The sequence below is a fragment of the Marmota monax genome, unplaced genomic scaffold (genome assembly GCF_021218885.2).
Source record: "Marmota monax isolate L192 unplaced genomic scaffold, Marmota_monax_Labrador192_F-V1.1 WCK01_AAM20220418_F8-fsc00177, whole genome shotgun sequence".
Lineage (NCBI taxonomy): Eukaryota > Metazoa > Chordata > Mammalia > Rodentia > Sciuridae > Marmota > Marmota monax.
This window is the reverse complement of record NW_026694922.1, coordinates 3688739-3707456: the sequence shown is the minus strand read 5'-3', so window position 1 is coordinate 3707456 and position 18718 is coordinate 3688739. Positions and strand designations below refer to the sequence as shown.

At 59.1% G+C, this 18718-nt stretch overlaps 1 protein-coding gene across 7 annotated transcripts in view; it reads left to right on the top strand.

Annotated features, from left to right (window-relative positions):
- The window catches only part of Kiaa1671 (KIAA1671 ortholog), a 149128-nt gene that overhangs the window by 2343 nt on the left and 128067 nt on the right, over nt 1–18718 (top strand). For 2 of the 7 annotated variants that reach the window (XM_046427272.2, XM_046427271.2), the window contains exon 1: nt 17465–17618. The exons of 2 other annotated variants lie outside the window; for them this stretch is intronic. The gene's annotated coding sequence lies outside the window, so the exon portion shown is untranslated. Of the gene's footprint in view, nt 1–68; nt 141–17462; nt 17619–18718 lie in introns of those variants that run through there. 3 more of the 7 variants (XM_058573596.1, XM_058573599.1, XM_046427275.2) reach the window with 3 other exon arrangements.

The window sequence follows — 18718 nt, the reverse complement described above, 5'->3', positions numbered from 1 at the left end:
GTGGGCCAGGACCGGGCCACAGTGCCTGTGATCTGGACTTTATTCCTGGGCAGTGAGGCGCCCCAGCAGGTTCCCGGCCCTCTTGCCCTGGCCGATGTGGAGACTGAAGGGAGGGGACGGTCCTGGAGCCCGAGGGGACGGTAAGGAGGCTGCTGGGAAAACCCAGGTGGGCCGAACTTGCGTGGAGCAGGACACTGGTGTTGAAGGTGGATGGCAGCCAGGACGCGGGGCAGGGTTATATCCAGAGAGCCACTCGAGACGACACCTCCTCAGGGTGTAAGTCCACCTGGAGAAGGACGCTGTGGGGGACACACTTAGGTCATGTGAGTGTGTGCACTTGGCTCAGCCGTGGTCTTGCCAGGGATCTTGTCAAACCTCTTAGTCTGCAGGGCCTCCCTGTGGGGAGCTGGTGGGGTTCCCCACTCCTGTGTCTGATGCAGGGCTGGGGTGTCCTGAGGTCGACCAGCCGCAGGGGGCAGAGCAGGGATGTGACCTGGCCGCCACCTTGCGTTTTGCGAAGGTTGGAGTCGGTGAGGTCCATTGGGCAGAAGCTTCAGAGGATGTGCTGCAGGGTAAACCCAGGGAGGCTTCCAGGAGGAGGCAGGAGGGAAGGTGGGAGCCAGCCAGGGACACCCGGGGGCCAGGCTTCGGCTCTGGAGTGTGGATTGTGACTTTGTTGTGGTACTTGTTTGGATACTCAGCTTCCTGTCTGTAAAATGGGCTGCTGAAAGGGTCCCCCCATCAAACAGGGATTCCCTGGGTTTGGCCAAGTGGCGCCTGGGAAGTGCCAGGCACAGAGTCTGGCCTGGCTGTGCCCAGGATGTGGGGTATGATGTCATCGACGGCAGCAGGAAGTGTTCCAGGCCGGGCAGCCTCACCCAATCTGGAGTGTGGGGGAAGGAGCAGCTGTCTGGGACAGGAGTGGGAGGCGGGGGCAGGGAGGGATGGCAGAAGGAGTCTGGGCTGCCCCTTGGAGAAGTGGGGATAGTCGGCACGCCCAGAACACAGGGTGTGTTGACTGACCAAAAGACCATTAGCAACCCCCTGCCTTTCCTTGAATACCCAGGAAGGATAGGAGATGCGCATCTAGAAGGGAACAGTCCTGCCGCAGCTCACCCATCAGATTACAGGAGGATAATTCCAGATGAGTCCCTCCCCCCAGAGCCTCAGTTTCTTCCTCTGTGAAATGGGAGGATCAGAGAGAACGCAGGCAAAGCCCGTAGCACAGCTGCTTTGAGACGGGACCTGGACTGAGTTCTTTCATTCTTCTTTTTAATTCTTTGCAACAAACCCAGGCAGTGCCTGCTTTGGGATCTTCCAGTCTGTGGTTTAAGATTCCAAAACTTTAAAAGCTTGCACAACTGGGAAGTGGAAGAGTCAGGATTTGAACTCAAGCCCTCTGCCCCAAAGCCATGCACTCTGTCACTCTGTCCCTCTGCAGAGGGGTGGGTGCTCCTGGCCGCTCCCCCCATCAAACGCCTGCCATTTAAAAGTGAGCCGACCTCTGTTTGGATTGAGGTGCAGGGACTCAGATTTGTACATAGGTAATATTTTCCACCACCAATACGATATTTTATTGAGGATCTTCTGCAGGCAAGGCACTAGGCGAGCCAAGACTGCACAAGATGCCCATCTTCCGGAATCCTCTGGTCAGGGATGGTTTAGGGCACAGTGAATAAGTATGCGAAGAATTATGGCCTTGACTTTGGGAAGGGGTTATTGCTGCGACATTGGTTAATTGCTCGATTTACTGACCTTTGAAATGTTTTATAACCTGTCTCCATTAAGAATATGAAGCATGTTTGCGAAGCATGATCTTTGGCTGCTCCTATCGCTGAGTTAGGAAGGACGAACACACATCAAAATGCAGATAGTATTCTGGAAATAACACGTTGCACACCACACACCCAACGTGTCAGAGACGGCACAGTGATACTCCACTGGGTGAAAAGTGCATCTCAAACTCCTGATTCTACTTCTTGAAAAATCAGCCATTTCTCTTGACCTTCCTGAAGGTTCACGTACACTTGTTTATTCCCTTCCCAGTCCCTGTCACACTCTGCTAGTTATCAATGACATTTCAACCTCCCGACTGGAATCAAAGGGATGAGTTTGAATTTTGTTTCTGCTGCTTATCTGCTGCTGTGGGACCTTGAGAAGCTGAATTGACCTCTCTGAGCCCCTTTCCTTCCCAATAAATGGCATAATAATTGGACCTGCCTCTGAGGGTTGCAGTGAGGAGCACTTGACAAGAGCTTGGAGACGGCGTGCGCTCACGCGCACAGATTGCGGTTGTTATGGATCATCCTTATTATTATTAGTGGTGGCAGAGGGTCGGTATCATGGCCAGTTTCCCCTCTTGACTTTCTGCTCTAGAGGGCAGGAGCCCATCTGTCCTCACTGCTGTGATCCTGGAACCGCCCAACGCAGTAGGTGCTCAGTAAACAGCCGGGTGATGAATCAGTGCCTCTGCCTCTTGTAGGGCCACACCCGCGATGATGGTGATGCGGAGCAGGCTCGGCTCTCCCCGTGCTGGGACATGTTGGTCGACCCTGCTCCTCCTAAGGGCCCAAGGACACTCCCGTGTGCATAGTGTCCTTAGTCACCTGCCGCAGTCTGTCTGGCTGCAGCAAACTAACCGGGGGGTGACGAACAACTTGTGTACGTTGATACAGCAGGAGTAGGAGCCGTTTATTGCAGGACAGGAGCAGTATTTATACATTCCACACAGCTTATCTTATTAGCATAAACTAGATACATCAGTCAACCAATAAGGAATCTCCACACTTAATAGCTCGCTTTTGTTACTTCTCAAACCACTCCCTCTGGCATTTTGCCAGGCACCATCCAGACTTGTTTATGAACTCTAACATTCCCCTGGCTAAATGCCAGGTGTTATTTTGACTTGTTTACAGACTCTAACAGTCACCTGGTCTGCCTTCAGTGGACAGGGGTGCCTTTTGCCGTGGTGCATGGTACTGTCATAACACCCCCGCTCGGTCATCCTTGTCCGTCTGTTGCAGAAGACTGGGAGACACATTCCAGAAGGTTCCCTGTGCAGCCCCTACCTCTTACATTCACGCTGGGCTGAGGGAGACGGAGACTGTTGGGTTACCCCCAGAGAGGGGTAGCTAGTTGGCTTTGTCTTATCAGTGGCACCGGCTGTGGCCTGGTGGCAGGGAAGTTGATCATTCCCACAGTTTGCACAATGTTTTGTGGGCTTTGGGATTTTATCCGACCTGCTGAAGACTGTGTCTTGGAAGACATTTGCCGTGTACCCACGAGACCTTCTGGAAACGTGTGGTCATTGTATTGGTCAGGTGTTCAGGATCTTGCTGCGTAACAAGCACCTCCCAGATCTCAGTGGCCTTTTGTAGAGCAGCCATTTGTTTCATGAGCCTGAGTCAGCAGGTCTTTTGACTGATCTGGTCTGGCCGTGGTCTGCATGCTGGACTCCAGGATTTAGATGGTCTTCTTTGATGCACTCAAGGGGGATGGGTGACAGCCAGCCGGGGCATGATTATCAGCAGGAGCCCGCAGTGCTGTGAATGCCTCAGAGAGAGCTGAGTAGGTGTTGCTCCTGCCCTTGATCTGCAGTCCACTGCCACGGCCAAGCCCCACAGCAGGGAGCCCAGCCTCCTCCTCACCTGGAGCAGTGCTGCAGCTTGCGTGGTCGTGATGCTACTGGAGTGGGAGGGGTCTTTGGGGATGAGAGCGGCTGCCAGGAGAGGCTAAGAGTGTGGCTCGTGGTCTGTGTGGAGGAGAGGACCTGGTTCCAGCTGATGGCCCAGAACAGGTCATTCCCCACCGAGTCTCGGTTTCCTCATCTGGGAAGTGGGGCCATGCGTCCCTCTGCTGAGCGGCTGGGAAGCCTGGACCCAGTACTGGGTGGGCGGGGGCTTCACCCACCTAGTGGGGACACGCTGGGGGTGACTGTCTTCATGCTGACTTTTGTTTGGGACCTGGGTGTCACCTGGAGCCGGGGCTCTGTGTTCGGGTCCCAGCGCCACCTCTTTTGGGGGCACATGACCTTGACCAGCCCCATCACAGCCCAGCCTGGGTTGCACTTTGTGAAATGGACACAGGGTGCTTGGCGGTCAGGAGGGACGGGGGCAGGCTGGGCACTAAGGAGATGATAAGTGCGTGGTGGCTGTGAGGATGGCGTGGGGGGAGCCAGATCCCAGCTCCCTCACTTGCTGGCAGTGTGGCTTTGGGTAGGGCAGTGAACCACTCTGGGCTAAATGGGAGAGCGAATCGGCCTGTGTTCTGCGTTGACAGTGCCCCTCAGGAGCCCAGTCCCCCGTGTCTGTGGCTGTTATGTCACTGTTATCAGTATTACTAGTGCAGGGAGGGGCTGGGGGTCACCTCCTGTCCTGGGAGCCCCAGGGCCGGGAGGAAGAGTGGGGCCCGTGTCCCCCGCTGCTCTCCTGGGAGCAGGGTCAGGGCTGCCTGCTCCGAGTCCTCAAGACTGTGCCCCCAGAGGGGCCTGCTGATCCAAGGTAGCCCCACCCAGGACCTGCAGGCCTCGGGGGCCCCAGGGCCTTGCCAAAGGCTGCCTGAGTGAGGGCGGGGTCAGAGGTCACCTATGCCTTCATGTTCCTGTTGTCAACACTCATCATCTCCGTCACAGGCCAAGTCCTGTGCTGGCTGAGGGCCACGGGAATGTGCCCGGGGCCTGGGATGCCTTTCTGAGCAGATGCTGGGTGGGGGGGGGGGGGGGGCAGAGTCTGGGGCCGTCAGGCCTGGGCCTCCTGTGTGACCCTGGGCAGCCACATCACCTCTCTGAATGTGTCCTGTCTGTGAAGTGAGTCTCTGGGGGCCACGGCGCCCCCCAGGTCAGAGAGGGCAAACTTTGACATGCAGATGCAGGTGGCTTCTGGGCTGGCACCTGCTTTCACAAGTCTCGGGGGGTGACCGAGGCTGCCTCTCCCCTCTATGCAGAGACCCAGCTTTTTATTTTTTGTTTTTTTTAAGTTTTAGTTGTGATTGGACACAGCACCTTTATTTTACTTATTTATTTGTATGTGGTACTGAGACTCAAACCCAGCGCCTCACACGTGCCAGGCAAGTCTCCACCACTGAGCCCCCAGCCCAGCCCGAGACCCGGCTTTTGAGAAGGACAACGTCATGTGTAGTGAAGGAGAACTTGTGTGAGCGAGAAGTCACCCCGCCCAAGCTGTCTGCCACCATGTCCCTTGCATTGCTTCATTTGATCCTTATAACCCCATTTTACAGAGGGAGTCGCTTATCCAGGGCCACCGGGAAGCGGGACGTGGGTCTGGGCAGCCTGACTCCAGCCCCCATGTCCCAAGTCTCTCCATGGCTCCTTCCCAGGCAGAATGGGAAGATCCTAGTGTTAGATCCTGTCTCCACACGTCAGTGCTGTGTAGCTTTGGGCAAGTGACTTCCCCTCTCTGAGCCTCAGTTCATCCACAGAAAGAAAAAGCTAAGATTTTCCCTGCAGAGTCATTGCAGGGTTAGATGAGATAACTATATAAAAAGACTTTTGCACATAGTAGGCACTTCAGAAACAGGCGCCTCCCCCATAGAAGATCCGTTCAGGGTTTTAAAAACAATGTCAATCCTAAGGTCCGGGCCACGCCATGAATCTTTGTTCGTAGTCGAAGCAGAAATATTAACGGTGGCAACAATGAAAGTCAATAATCAACGCCGATCGGCTGCTTCCGCTCCCGCTCCCCTGATGTGCAGCTGGCCCGGTGACCAGTCCTCCTGCCTGCCTGTCAGGATGGGGGCCGGCATCGTTCCCGGCTGACAGAGGGGGAAACCGAGGCCCAGAGCGGCCCGCCGCCCTGACCAGCAGTACCCACCGGCTCGCAGTGGCCCAGGACTGCAGCCCTCTCTGGTGCCCGTGGCCTGCTGGAGGGGCAGCTGCGTTCTGAGGCCCAGGGGGCGGGGCTGCGGTCCCGGGGGGCGGGGCATGTCCGGGGGCGGGGCATTCTGTGGGCGGGGCTGTGGGCCCGGGGGCGGGGCATGCCTGCGCGCTTTCCTGTTCTGCTTCCTCCGTGACTGCGGTGCTTCTGGGGACTGCGCTGTAGTGAGGGGCCTCGGGCACAAGGGAGGCGCGGCAGGCACACCCGGGTTCCTGTGGACTTGGGCCTCGTCCTGCCCTGACATGAAGCCGGGCCTGGCAGGCGCTGCCCTGGGCACTGGGCAGGGCTGGGAGTGACGCGGGCGGGGAGCCCCGAGGGCCCTTGGGCCTGGGCAGCTGCCCACGACTGTGCCTCACAGCAGGCCCAGCCCTCCTGTCCTGTCCCCCCTTGTGCCAGGGCTGTGCAGGGCACGGGAGGGGTCCTGGTGGGGGGGGGGGCGGGTGGAGAGGGCGGGAAGCTCTGGGCCCCAAGTCAGGCCTCCTGCGTTCTAGACCTGGCTTCTCTGCTGTGTGTCTTTGAGTAAGCCCGTTCCCCTCTCTGGGCCTTTTGTTTTTACTGGTATAGAGGAAACCAGGTGAGCAGATCGCAGCGCCTCCTGCTCCTGCTGCACCTTCTGGCCGAGTCCAGACCAGCCCTCTGCAGGGCAGGGCCTAGAAAGCCCCTCTGGCGGGGCACCCTCGCCCTTGCCAGTCCTGCTGTGTGCCTTCTCCTCAGATCCCAACAGCCCAGAGAGGCACAGCTGCCCTGGCTGTCCTCAGCTGGGTTCAGAGGCCCCTCTGGACCTGCCTCCCACGAAGTCCTGTCCCCATCCCCCATCTGCTATGGGAGTTCCAGGTCACAGTTTCCTCTCCCCTTGGGATACTTATTATGGTCGTCTTTGTGTTTATTGAGCACCTACTGTGTACTGGGCCTGGGCACAGAGGAGGGAGACAAGGAGGCAGAGAGCAGTGTCCTTCCTGATGCGCTCAGGGGAGAGGACAGTGGACAGGGGCAGCCCTTTTCTCCAGAGGCCAGTCGCTGCCCCCTGAGCTCCAGGCCGCTTCCCTGGGGGGTCTTGACACAGTCCCTGGGTCCTTCCTTCTTCCCTCTGTCCTTCCACTGGAGGGGGTGGGTGGGGGTGGAGGGAGGCGGTGAGAAGCTGCAGGAGTCTTCGGGGCCCAGCGGCCGGCCCCTGTCTGCCCCACTGCCCTGGGTCAGCGCACCGCCAGCTCCTGCTGGGCCTCCTCGGAGGAGGACTGTCCCAAGAGACAGCGCGAGTCAGGGCCGTGTGGCCCGTCCTCTCCCCAGCTTGGGGGGCCTGGCCTGGGGCCCACACCAGGGATGGGGTGCTGGGGTCTGCCCTCTAGCCTGTGGGGGAGCGCTGGGCATGGGGGGGCCCGAGCTGTCCATCAGGAAAAGCCCCACCGTGCAGTGGAGTCTCTGGGGTGCCGTGGGGTCCCCACCTCTGTCCTCCACTTGACCTTGACCCTTGGTGGTTCTCCCTGCCCTCATCTCCACCTGGCAGGTGTGTCCTGAGATCCCCGTCAAGTGATCGGGCGGATGACTCTCAGGTCCTTTTGTGTCCCTTTATCCTGACTGCACAGCGGCGCCCCTTCATCGCTGAACCTGCACAAACACAGACGCCCCACACACAAAGGAGAGCACCCACATTCTAAAGATCACCGTGCCAGCGTGTGGGGCTGGGATTTTCACACTCACCCCGCACGTCGTGCATGCATACCTGTCCATCGATCGGGAGGTGTCAGCTCTGTGTCTTGGCGCACGGAATGTGGGTTTGCTTCTCAGATGGTTGGGATTCCAGTCCTGGCCTGTGACCTCCACACTGTGTGACCTTAGGCAGGACCCTTGCCCTCTCTGAGCCTGAGTTTCTCCCATTTACGGGGTGTGTCTGTGCATGTTGGTATTCTGAGGACACCACTTGGGGTTCTGAGGTTGCTCTGAGGACTCATGGAGTCGTTGCCTGTGGAGGGTTTGGAGAGCTCATGGCAAATGCTCAATTCCCGCCCACCGCCATTCCCTACGTATTTGGGCTCTAGAGTGCTGAGGTCTGTAGCTATTTGGGACCCAGACGTTAGGCTGGGGGAGCAGCCCCAGGCCACCTCCTGGGTGTACACAGTGGTGCTTCCTTCGTTCCCCGGGGCAGGGCCGCGGAGACCGGGGACCAGGCACACTGGGTGCCTTCAGAACAGTCTGTCCTGATCCCTGTCGCTCAGGGGTGCTTCCTGTCCCTGCCCGGGCCTGGCTGTCGTCCAGGTTTGGGCTCCTGGGCTGTTCCAGGGCCCTCTGCCTCCTCCCCAGGCTGGATGGGCTCGGAGACATGGAGGGGAGGGTCAGTGCGCCTCCGGGAAGGCCTGGCAATGGGACCTGTGGGCCTGGGCAAGTGGCTGCAGGGGATTCACGCCCAGTCTCCTCCGCTGGCCTCCACTGGCCAGTCGGGTCTCTGGGCCACATGGTGTTCTGGGCCCTGCTGGGAGCAGTCATCTGGCTGGGCCTCTCCGTCAGCCTTGGGCGCCCTGGGGCAGCAGCCCTTGCCCGGCGGAGAGGCCCTGTGCTGGGTGCCTGTGAGCTCCGCCCCCGGGTCCTCCTCGTGGATCTGAGTGCCATTATTAATGCCACCGTCTGCTGTCCACGGTGCTTGGGACTCTGTCTAGCCATGCTGGCACATCTAAATGTGACGCTCGGCGGGTGGGCAATGGTCACAGCAGGCCACGGTTGTGCGGGGTGTGATCTGGAGGTGGCCCTGGGCGGCTGGCTTGGTTTCCTCATCTGTGATGCTCCAAGGCCACACCCAGCGGTCCCTCCCTCCGAGGTCCCCGGGGCCCTGTTCCTCTGTTTGAGTGGCTCCAAGGATGGCACCAGTCTTGGGGTGGCGCCCCAGGGCCCTCCAGGTCAGGGTTGTGCCCACACAGGTCTCGGGGTCTCTGACTTGGGGTGATAGGGAGATGCTTCTGAATGCGTCCCCATAACTCTGCGGGGTCCTGGAGGAAGCAGCTTGGCTGGGACAGGGGCACAGCCGCCGTGGGCAGTGGCACCCAGAGCTTCTTCAGGGCTGCCCAGGGGTGTCCAGTCCTGGGTGAGCCTGGGGAGGGGGCAGGGCTGGCGACAGGGAGGACTGGCCAGGCCCAGCGCTCACCACCTTGACCTCTGTCTGGCCAAGTGAAAATGAAAACCATCCCCGTGTCACCAGGCAGTGGGGACAGGCTCATGAGGGGACGTCAACAGGGGGGGTTTGCCGAGCACTGGCTCAGGACCCCCACGCCTGGTCTCACTTGGGCCACTCAACAAACAGCCCCCTTGAGAGACGGCACTCGGAGCCTCGGCCCACGAGCCACAGTCAGGACCCCAGGAAAGATCTGTCACTTGTTCACGGACATCTGCCTCCGTCCACCTGTCCCTGCTGCTGCTGTGCATCCTTCACCCGCCTGGTGCAGGTCTTCCATCACCCACCCGTCCATCGGTCCATCTGTCCATCCACCCACCTGTCCTTTCTTCCCACCCCGTCCATCCTTCTGCTCTCCCCTGCGCGTCAGCTTACCCTTCCTTCCATCTGTCCATCCCCATCCCTCTGCCCGAGCACACGCCCACTTACCTTCCTGTCCACCCAGTCGCCTGCCACCCATCCAGCCCATGACGCTGTTAGCTGAGCACCTACTCTGGGCCAGGCACTGAGGACGCAGCCCCGTGGCTCAGTGCTTTATGGACCTGGCCCTCGAGTGCGGAGAAGCTGATAACGAGGAGCTGCAGGTAGTGATTAAGGCAATGGCCAAGATCAAAGAAGGTGCCGGAAAGGTTGGTGTGTTTTAGATCGGGCGGTTATGGAAGGGCTCTTGGAGAAGTGACCTTTGTGCTGAGACCTGGAGGACTTGAAGGAGCTGGCTAAAGGGCCCAAGGGAAAGCGTTCTGGGCAAGTGCAAAGGCCCTGAGGCAGGAGGAACCCAGGTGCACGGGGAGCCAGATGGGAGGGTGGGAGGCCTGCCGGGGCCTGGTCCGAACAGTCGCCCTTCACAGCGGCCCCAGGGGAGATTTCAGAAAGACGGGCTGCTGAGCGCAGAAAGGGCTTGCGAGGTAGAAGACGAGGCTGAGGGGACAGCGGTCCTGCAGGAGGCGGACACAGCGTTGAGGACAGCCCGCCCCCTGCCCCTGCTGTCCCCAGCCCAGACCCCAGCCTGCAGTCATGGCGGAGTCTGTGTTTCCTTCATGCCTGTCCCCCCGTGCCACGCTAAGTCCCAGAGGGCAGGGACTTCTGCTCACAGCCTGTCCCCTTACAGTGCCTGGCACACAGTAGGTGTGCTCAGTGTTTCCTGAATGGATGACCAGTGAGTTCCAGAGAAAACCTGGGTGACCGTGACGATGGTGACCAATAGTGATGGCCTGGTCATGACCGGAGGCATCCACCGCCCTCTGCCCTTCCCTGGTTGGTGTGAGGGGGCTTGGCTGGCCCTAGGAGGCCCTGTCACCGGCTGGGCCCCCAGTACCAGGCTGATTGTCCCTTGTGTGGCTGTATCAGCTGGACTCCTGGTGGCCAGGGTTGGAGTGGGGGCGGGCGGGGAGGGGAAGCAGCACTGGTGTGCACTGAAGACCCAAGTTCAGGTTTTCCAGCCTTCATTGCTCAGCCTCGGGACCCAGGGCCAGTCCCATCCCCTCCACAAGCCTGCTTGCCAAGCGGTGACGGTGTCAGCAGCAGTGTCCCTTTATGGACCCCCTTGCACGTGTCAGGCACTGTGCTATCTCAGTTCTCACGGTGACTCCACAAGGTAGCCGCTGTTCATGTTCCACTTTCTAGATGAAGAGACTGAGGTTCAGAGAGGGGATGCCACTAGAAGACAGTCATTCAGCCCGGAGGTGGGGGGCTGGGGTCTGAACCCACCAAGAGCTAAGGCATGACTTCAGCGATCCCAGACCCCAGTCATTCTTGTGTCATTTTGAAATTTTTCTTTTTCATATTTTTGTACTTGGACTGCTTTTCAGTGAATGTTTGTCTTGAAATCGTCTCTTCTTAAGTAACAGCTTTATTGAGAGAGAGACTCCATGCCCCCAATGAAGCCCTTTAAAATATACAGTTTAGTGGCTTTTATCCCATCCATAGGCAGGTGCGACTATTGCCACAATCAGTTTTCTGTAATATTTATTTTTTAGTTTTAGATGGACACAGCATCTTTATGTTTCTGTGGTGCTGAGGATCGAACCCAGGGCCTCGTGTGTGCTAGGCGAGCGCTCCAACACTCAGCCCCAGCCCCTGCCACGATCAATTTTAAAACATTTATTATTTTTTTATTTTTATTTTTGGGATTGAACTCAGGGGCACTCAACACTGAGCCCCAGCCTCAGCCCTGTTTTGCATTTTATTTAGAGACAGGGTCTCACTGAGCTGCTTAGGGCCTCACTAAGATGTTGAGGCTGGCTTTGAACTTGCGGTCCTCCTGCCTCAGCCTCCCAAGCCGCTGGGATGATAGAACACTCTGTGACCACAGAGGGAAATCCATGCTTGTCAGCTGTCACTGCTCACTTTTCTCCCACTTCCCCAGCCTTAGGCAACCACAAATCTGGTTTCCATCTGTGTAGACGTGTCTGTTTGTCAGGTCACCTAAAGGCCTTTGATGACCGACATCATCGTCCACTTAGCAGAATGTCCTCAGGGCTCATGTGTGTTGTAGAAGTTGGTGTTTCTTTCCTTTTTTATACCTGCGTTCTACTCCCCTGTGTAGATATACCACATTTTGATTCATTTTTATTCTGTTTATTTATTGACTTATCCCCAGGGCTGGGGATCAAACCCAGGGTCTCGCACGTAGTGGGCAAGCACCCTACCACGGAGCTGCGCCGCGGCCCCTTGATTCATTTTTAAAAACGTATATGAAAACACTGGAAAGTACGTTCAGTGTGCTGCTTGTTCTCTGCCTGATGTGCACGTGAATTCATCCCATAAAGCGTACTTGTGCGGGCTTTGCCATGGTTCCCACCCCACACTGGGCGCCCCCGTCCCTTATCCTGCAGACTCGTGGGCCACCCACAGACGGGCTGTTCTGGGTGTGGTGGTGACTTTGGGGGATGTGGTTTACATCTCTGCCCGACAAGTGAGCAGGGCAGATTTTTGTGCCTCCCGAGGACAGGTGTGAGTGCCTCCTGGGATCCGCTCGCTACTTTTTCAAAGCCATGACTTTGCCACAGGCTTTGGCATTGACATTGCCCAGGGCTCTCCCCAGACCTGCGTCCATCCCCAGGTTGGACTGAGATCTCTGAGTTTGCAGTTTTGCAGCTCAGTGATAGGGGAGCATTGTCATTTCGGAGGGCTCAGCCACCAGGTCGCAATATCGGATCCTGTTTTCCAGGCAAGAAAACTGAGCCTCAGAGAGGGTGGTGACTCTGCCCAGGGAACACAGCAAAGATGAGGCGGTCAGACACGAGCGCTTTGCTCCTTGCATTTCGTTTCGCTTCCTGGCCTCCCTTAGCCCTTGGCAGTGCTGCTGCTGACCCACCAGCAGGGGACTGAGCTGTGGCTTCTTGGCCCAGGGTGGGCCTGGGCCTCCCTCCCCCTCCCCCTCCCCCTCCCCCCACTCAGCCTGGGCTTCTGTGGGCCCCGTGGGAAGTGCTGGGCCTGAGCGGTGTGTGCATCTCCCTCTCTGGGCCTCGGACAGCCGGTCCTCCCCCACCCCGCCCTGAGCCAGGACTCTGGTCCCTGCTGCTGCGGGACCCTGGGGAGGATGCTCCCCTTGGGCTGTCCCTGCCTGTGGCCAGCAGATGCCTCGGGGGCAGGCCACGGGTCCCAGCAAGCCACCTGGAGGCTTGGCCTTTGGTTTGGAAAGTCTCCTCTTCTGGGAGGGAACAAGTTCTGGAGCAGATGTCAGCTGTGCTCAAGGTCACAGCCAGGGCGCTGGGCAGGGCAGGTGTCCACACCCAGCCTCTGGGTTCATTTCCAGCTCCCGCCCCTGGCTGCTCCCCGCTGCCTGGGACCCTGTAGTCGGAGGCTGTGTGACCCTCCCAGCAGGCGTGAGCCGCCCGAGTGGAGCTTCAACACCCCAGCCGCCTGCCGGGCCTGGGTGCCCTGCCCGTGGGGGACAGGGAGAGCCCAGTGGCCCGTGGTGGGACGAAGGCCATGTCCGGGCCCAGCACCCTGGCGGGGGACAGAGTGGCTGGTGGCCTGACCCCGCAAGCTGGCACCCAGAGCTTACAGGAGAAGCGCTCCCGGGTGGCTGTCACGGCCACACGTGTGAAGGCTGGAGGCGTCGCCGTCCTCAGGAGCCTGCCCACAGGCCCTCTGGTGTGGGCTGGCCACAGCTGCTCAGAGGTCGATCTCGCTTCCAGGCCGCATCACGGAAAGGAGATGCCTGCGCCGGGCCCCTTGGTGCCGGGGTGTAGTAGGTGCTCAATACGCAGCAGAGCGAGGAGGCGCCTGCGTCGAGAAGGCTCGCGGGTCCTGGCTTCGCCGCTCTGCCCCCGCGACTCTGGTGGGACTGGAGACCCGTCTGTCTACACAGCGGGAGGGACTCGGACCAGCTGCCGCGGGGGGCGCTCAGGGGTCGGGGTCACTGTGAAGGTAATGATGGCGTTGTCGTGATCAGCACCTGTGTTTATCAGGGGACCCTGCCTTTGTAAAAGGGACCCCAGCGGACAGTGGAGGCAGGGCTGGACATGGTGACCTCTCAGGGACCCTTCCCGGCCCGTGATGCTGGATACAATGTTTGTCCAAGGCCAGGGACTGGGCCATTTTCTGCCCTTCCAGGCTCGAGGTGGGGGCTGGGCCTGGCAGGACTCAGGGCTTGGCCGGTTGCTGTCCCCAACTGCCCCCTGGGGGAAGGGCAGGTCCTAGGTTGGGTCTGGGGAGCCCAGGAGGCAGGGCCAAGAAGGCCGGCTGGAGGCCCTCCATCTCTGGTCCCTTGAGGAAGGGCCACCCCTCCAGGTTCCCGTGGGATCCAGGTGGGTCCCACTCAGGGCAGGGCCTCGGCCTGCACCCCCTCGGCCAGTTGAGGGCGGGGCATCTCCTCTGTCCTCGCTGGGCCCAGTCGCCCAGCCTCCCCAGTGCACCACCCAGACCCACAGGCCAGAGACCCCGTGCCCTCAGCCTCTTCCTGTGGGACCCCCCAGACAGCAGAGCCCCAGAGGGGAGCCATTGCGGCCACCATCAGGTCACAGCAGGTAACATGCTGAACACCCACCGCCCCTGGCCCCTGCCTGCCTCTGCGCACCAGAGCTCACCCGGCACCCAGGCCCTGTCACAGGGTTCAGAGAAGCAAGGCCACCTGGAGGCTACCTGGCTGGTACGAGGTGGCGCTGGGGTTGACCTGTGCCCGGGCCCCGCCTTCTGTGGCTAACTTGTGGTGAGATACGCACATGATGATCCACTCCTTAGCCTCCGCCAGTGACGTCGAGGACACTCACGTCCTCACGCAGCCTTCACCACCGTCCACCTCCAGGACTCTGTGTTTACCTTAGGAAAATAAAACCCTGCTCCCATGACAGTCCCCTCCTCCCCAGCCCCAGCACCCCTCTACCTTCTGTGTCTGTGAGCTTGACAGCTCTAGGCACCCAAGAAGTGGCCGCATACAGTATTTGGAATCTGCCCTTTTTTGTGGGGGCAGTATTGAACTCAGGGGCCCTCGACCACTGAGCCCCACCCCCAGCCCTATTTTGTGTTTTATTTAGAGACAGGGCCTCACTGAGCTTCTTATTGCCTTGCTGTGGCTGAGGGTGGCTTTGAACTTGTGGTCCTCCTGCCTCAGCCTCCCTAGCCACTGGGATGACAAGTGTGCACCACCGTGCCCGGCAGTATTTGTCCTTTTGAGTCAGGCTTATGTCACTTGGTATGATGTTGTAAAGGTTCACCCATGTTGTGAACATGGGCAGAATTTCCTTCCTTTTTAGGGCTGAATAATATTCCAGCGTGCACACTTCACATTTGGAAACTGTGTCGTTTTTTTGATTTCATTATTGTGAATAACTCTGCTCTCAACATGGGTATACAAAATACCTGTCCAAGTCCCGCTTTCAGCTTATTAAAAAAAATGGTATATCTTGAAGTGGAACAACTGGGCTGTATCTTTAGACTTTTGAGAAACCTTCATACTGCGGTCCCCCGGGGTTGTATTCATTTATATTCCTACTCGGGCTGCACCGGGGTCCCCATTTCCCTACCTCTTCACCCACACATGGTGTTCTGGTTTTGTTTTTGTTTTGTTTTCTGTTTTGAGGCACTAGGGATTGAACTGAAGGGCGCTCTCCCAGTGAGCTACACCCCCGGCCTTTTTAAATTTTATTTTTGAGACAAGTTCTCCTTAAGTTGCTGAAGCCAGCCTCGAACTTGTGATCCTTCCGTCCCAGCCTCCCAAGTAGCTGGGATGACAGGTGCGCCCCACGGTGCCTGGCTATTTTCTTTCTCTTTTTATAAATAGTGACCTTCCTCGTGGGTGTGGCTGTCCCTGTGTTTGGGGCAGACTTAAGGGCGACCTTTGTTGGCCAGCCTTTACACGAGGTGAGATGCCAGGCCAGGGTGGTTCCTGCAAGGACGTCTGTCACAGTGAGATGTGTGTCCCAGAAATACTCCATGTTCTTCCCCGGGGCACGTGCTCCCGAGGCTGACCAGGCTCCCTGCAGCCAGTGGACATGGCCGAGGGAGTGCAGAGGATCCACTTGTCACTGGCCAGGTGCGCCTGGCTGCTGTCTTCTGGGAGAAACCCTAAGACCCGGATCTAAGATTCTCCCAGGATGCTCTGCGGACCCAGAGGGAGAGAACCCCGGACGCTGGGAAGAGTCCCCCGGGAGCTTTGCCACCTGCAGGTGCCGAGATCACCATCCGGGGACTAGGATCCTGGGCCTGGGACGGGGTCTGAGCATCTGTCCTGGGGAAGAAATCCCTGGGGGGTCTCTGGGCACCTGCTGAAGTCCCATTACCGACTGGATCTGCTGGGGAGGGACACTGTCTCTAGAGTGACTGACCGATGGAGGGGCGGTGCAGAGCCTGTTGTGTCCCTTCTGAGCAATGATTCACCCTGAGAGCTGGAAAGCACCCCCCAGGCTGGCTGTCACCAGGAGGTGGCTTTAAAAATACAAACAGGGAAGCAAACGGTGGCCCCAGGTTCCCACCAAGAAAATGCCCTTGGCTGGGAGCTGGAGCCCAAGGGGCCTGGCCCTGCCTCTGTTCCCAAGCTGCAGCAGAGTGGCAGAAGTGTCACAGAGGCCAGCAGGCAGGGTGGTGGCCCCCTGGCTGGAGCTTCTTTACAGTGGTTCTTTACGTCCAGCCCGAGGACCTGAGCCCCCAGGCCTGAGCACTGAGCCGGGGAGACAGGGGCAGAGAGGGGCCCCGTGGGAGAAGGGACGGTTTCTTCAGGTCCAGGCCACTTGCTGGCATCTGCCTTGTGGGTGTTGGGTAACCGGACTCCAGGGCATCCCTTGCCCTCCAGAGCCCCAGAACCTCCGGAGAATCAGCCTTTTGTCTACAGGGTCATTGAGCTGGGACGGGCCCCTGCCAAGGTTGGACTCTTGGCTGGGCACAGGCCAGGGAGTCGAGAGCAGGAAGCAGAAGGTCTCACTGCAAGGCCCAAGTCCTCACAGGGTGGCTGTCCGCACCTTGACTCTTTGGGGCACTGGTGTAGAAGCCAGTGATCTGAGTATTGGTCCCTTGCCTGCTTCTATGTGCTGTGTGACCTTGGGTGAGTCCCTTGACCTCTCTGAAAATACTCCTTGACACCTGCTGTGGGCCGGGCTGTATGCTGGTTGCTGCAGGGAACCCAAGGCTAAGTCCTCGTCTAGCTTGGGGTTGACGGGCAGGAGGCAGAAGCTGACATTGCACTGAGGAAGGACAGCAGCATGTTTTAAAAAAATATCTTTATTAGTTAGGCCAGGCACAGTGGCCCACGTCTGTCATCCCAGCAGCTATATATATATATATATATATATATATATATGTTATAGATGGTCACAATACCTTTATTTTGTTGATTTTTTGTGAGGACGGAGCCCAGGGCCTCCCACACGCTAGGCCAGCCTCCACCACCGAGCCCCGGCCGGCCCAGCAGGCCTTTGAAGCAGGTCCACCAGATGGACTCTAGCTGCAGGTCTGTCCAGCCCCCCCCCCCCCCCCAAGCAGAAATGCTTCCTCCTCGGGTCAGAGAGCCAGGGTGTCCGCAGGGGACAGTGTGTCTGCAGGGCCACACTGTCCCCGAGGCTGGAGAGGATCCCGTGGCTTCTGGCAGGGCCTGGAGTTTCTTGGCGTGTAGCTGTCTGTCTGTCTGCTCCTTCTCTAGTCATTGGATGAAGGTGCGCCGGAGGCCAGGATGTCCTCATTCAGGTCCAAGTAATCCCACCTGCAGTGAGCCTGTTTCTAATCCGGGGGACAGGAATCGGGCCCAGAAGCCGGAGGATGGACCATAAGAGCCAGGCGGAAAGGGGGTGCGGGGTGGAGGCGCGTCCTCCAGAGCCCGGGAGCGGCAGGTGCCTGGAGCATGCGCAGAGGGGCCTGGAGGGGCCGAGGCGGCTGGGCTGAGGGGCGGTGGCCAGGGGTTGGGTTTCATTTTAGAGCCTGGGATGGGGAGCGGCTTAAGCAGGGTGTGGTGCTGAGCGGATTCCCTTTTGGAAAGAGGTCATTCTGACTGGGTGGGGCATGGTGGTGACTACTGGAGTTCTCGCTTTCAGGTCCCCAAGCTCAAGTACATCCCTCCAGGGTTTGGACCCTCCACCCCCTTCCAGGTAGACAGGGCAGTACTGTTGTCCCTGGAGGAAAGAAGGCCCAGAGAGGTAAGCAGTTTTCCCAGGATCACACAGCCAGGTAGAAGGGGACTCGAGGCTGCGGCCTGTGCCTTCTGTGGTGTGAATGTTCAAGGCACCCGGAGGTGAAGGTCCACCCTCACCGACAGCTGGGAGTGTGGAAGTGCCCCAGGACAGAGCGTGGGTTCTACACCCATGATCTGCCCAGCTCAAAGAAGGTTTAGGAGTGCGGCAAGGGGGCGTCCCAGCCACTAGCACCTATGAGCTGCGGTGTTCCCCGTTCAGAACGAGCTGCCAAGGAGGAAAAGCAGGCACAGAGCTCTGACCTCTGACCTGCCCAGCCCTGAGCATTTTAGAGGGTTTGGATAAAATCATGGTCCCGGCGTTGCCAGAGATGTTGGCAGGATGAGGGGGTGGGGACCGTCCAGAGCCTGGGGCTGCTGTCCGGCTCCAGTCTTGAATGTGTACTTGGGACAGAAGGCTTTTCAGTGTGAACTGTTGTCCCCAACCCGGGATTAAAACGTCACTGAGGTCCCTGTCAGGCAGGGGTGCAGTGGCTGCCCGCCGGGGAGCCGTGCCTGGGCCTGTCTGCGGGTCTGCAGGTCCCAGTGGAGGGAGAGGCCCCACTTCCTGCAGTCCCCTTTGGTGGCTCCTTTGTCCCTGTGCCTTCTGAGCCACTGACAGAGGGAGGGAGGGGAGCGGAGGCCGGTTGCTCCTTAACAGCAGAAGCCGCCCTCCCTTGGGGACTCCTCCAGCAGTGTCTGGAGAGGCGCTCCTGGGGTGCTCCTGGGGCTGCTGTGGCCCTGCCCGCCCTGGCTGCGCCGTGTTCGGGGCGGGAGGAGGCCGGAGGCAGCTGTGGTCGGCTCCGGCTCGGGCTCTGGCTTCCTTCCGCGGCGGGATGAATCACGTCCTCCCTTTGTGAGCCCACAGGACGTCAGGGCCGGCCGGCTGCTGGACGGGTGCCCGCCCGGGGATGTCAGGCCGGGGTCTGCGACGCCGGAGGGACTCGGCCTCGGGAGGGATGGCGTCGGTGGCTCCCACTGGCGCGGCTTCCTCGCGCCGGGAACCCACCTGCACCGGGTCAGCCGGACGCGCTGCCAGGGGGCGTGGCCTCGCGGCGGGGGCGGGGC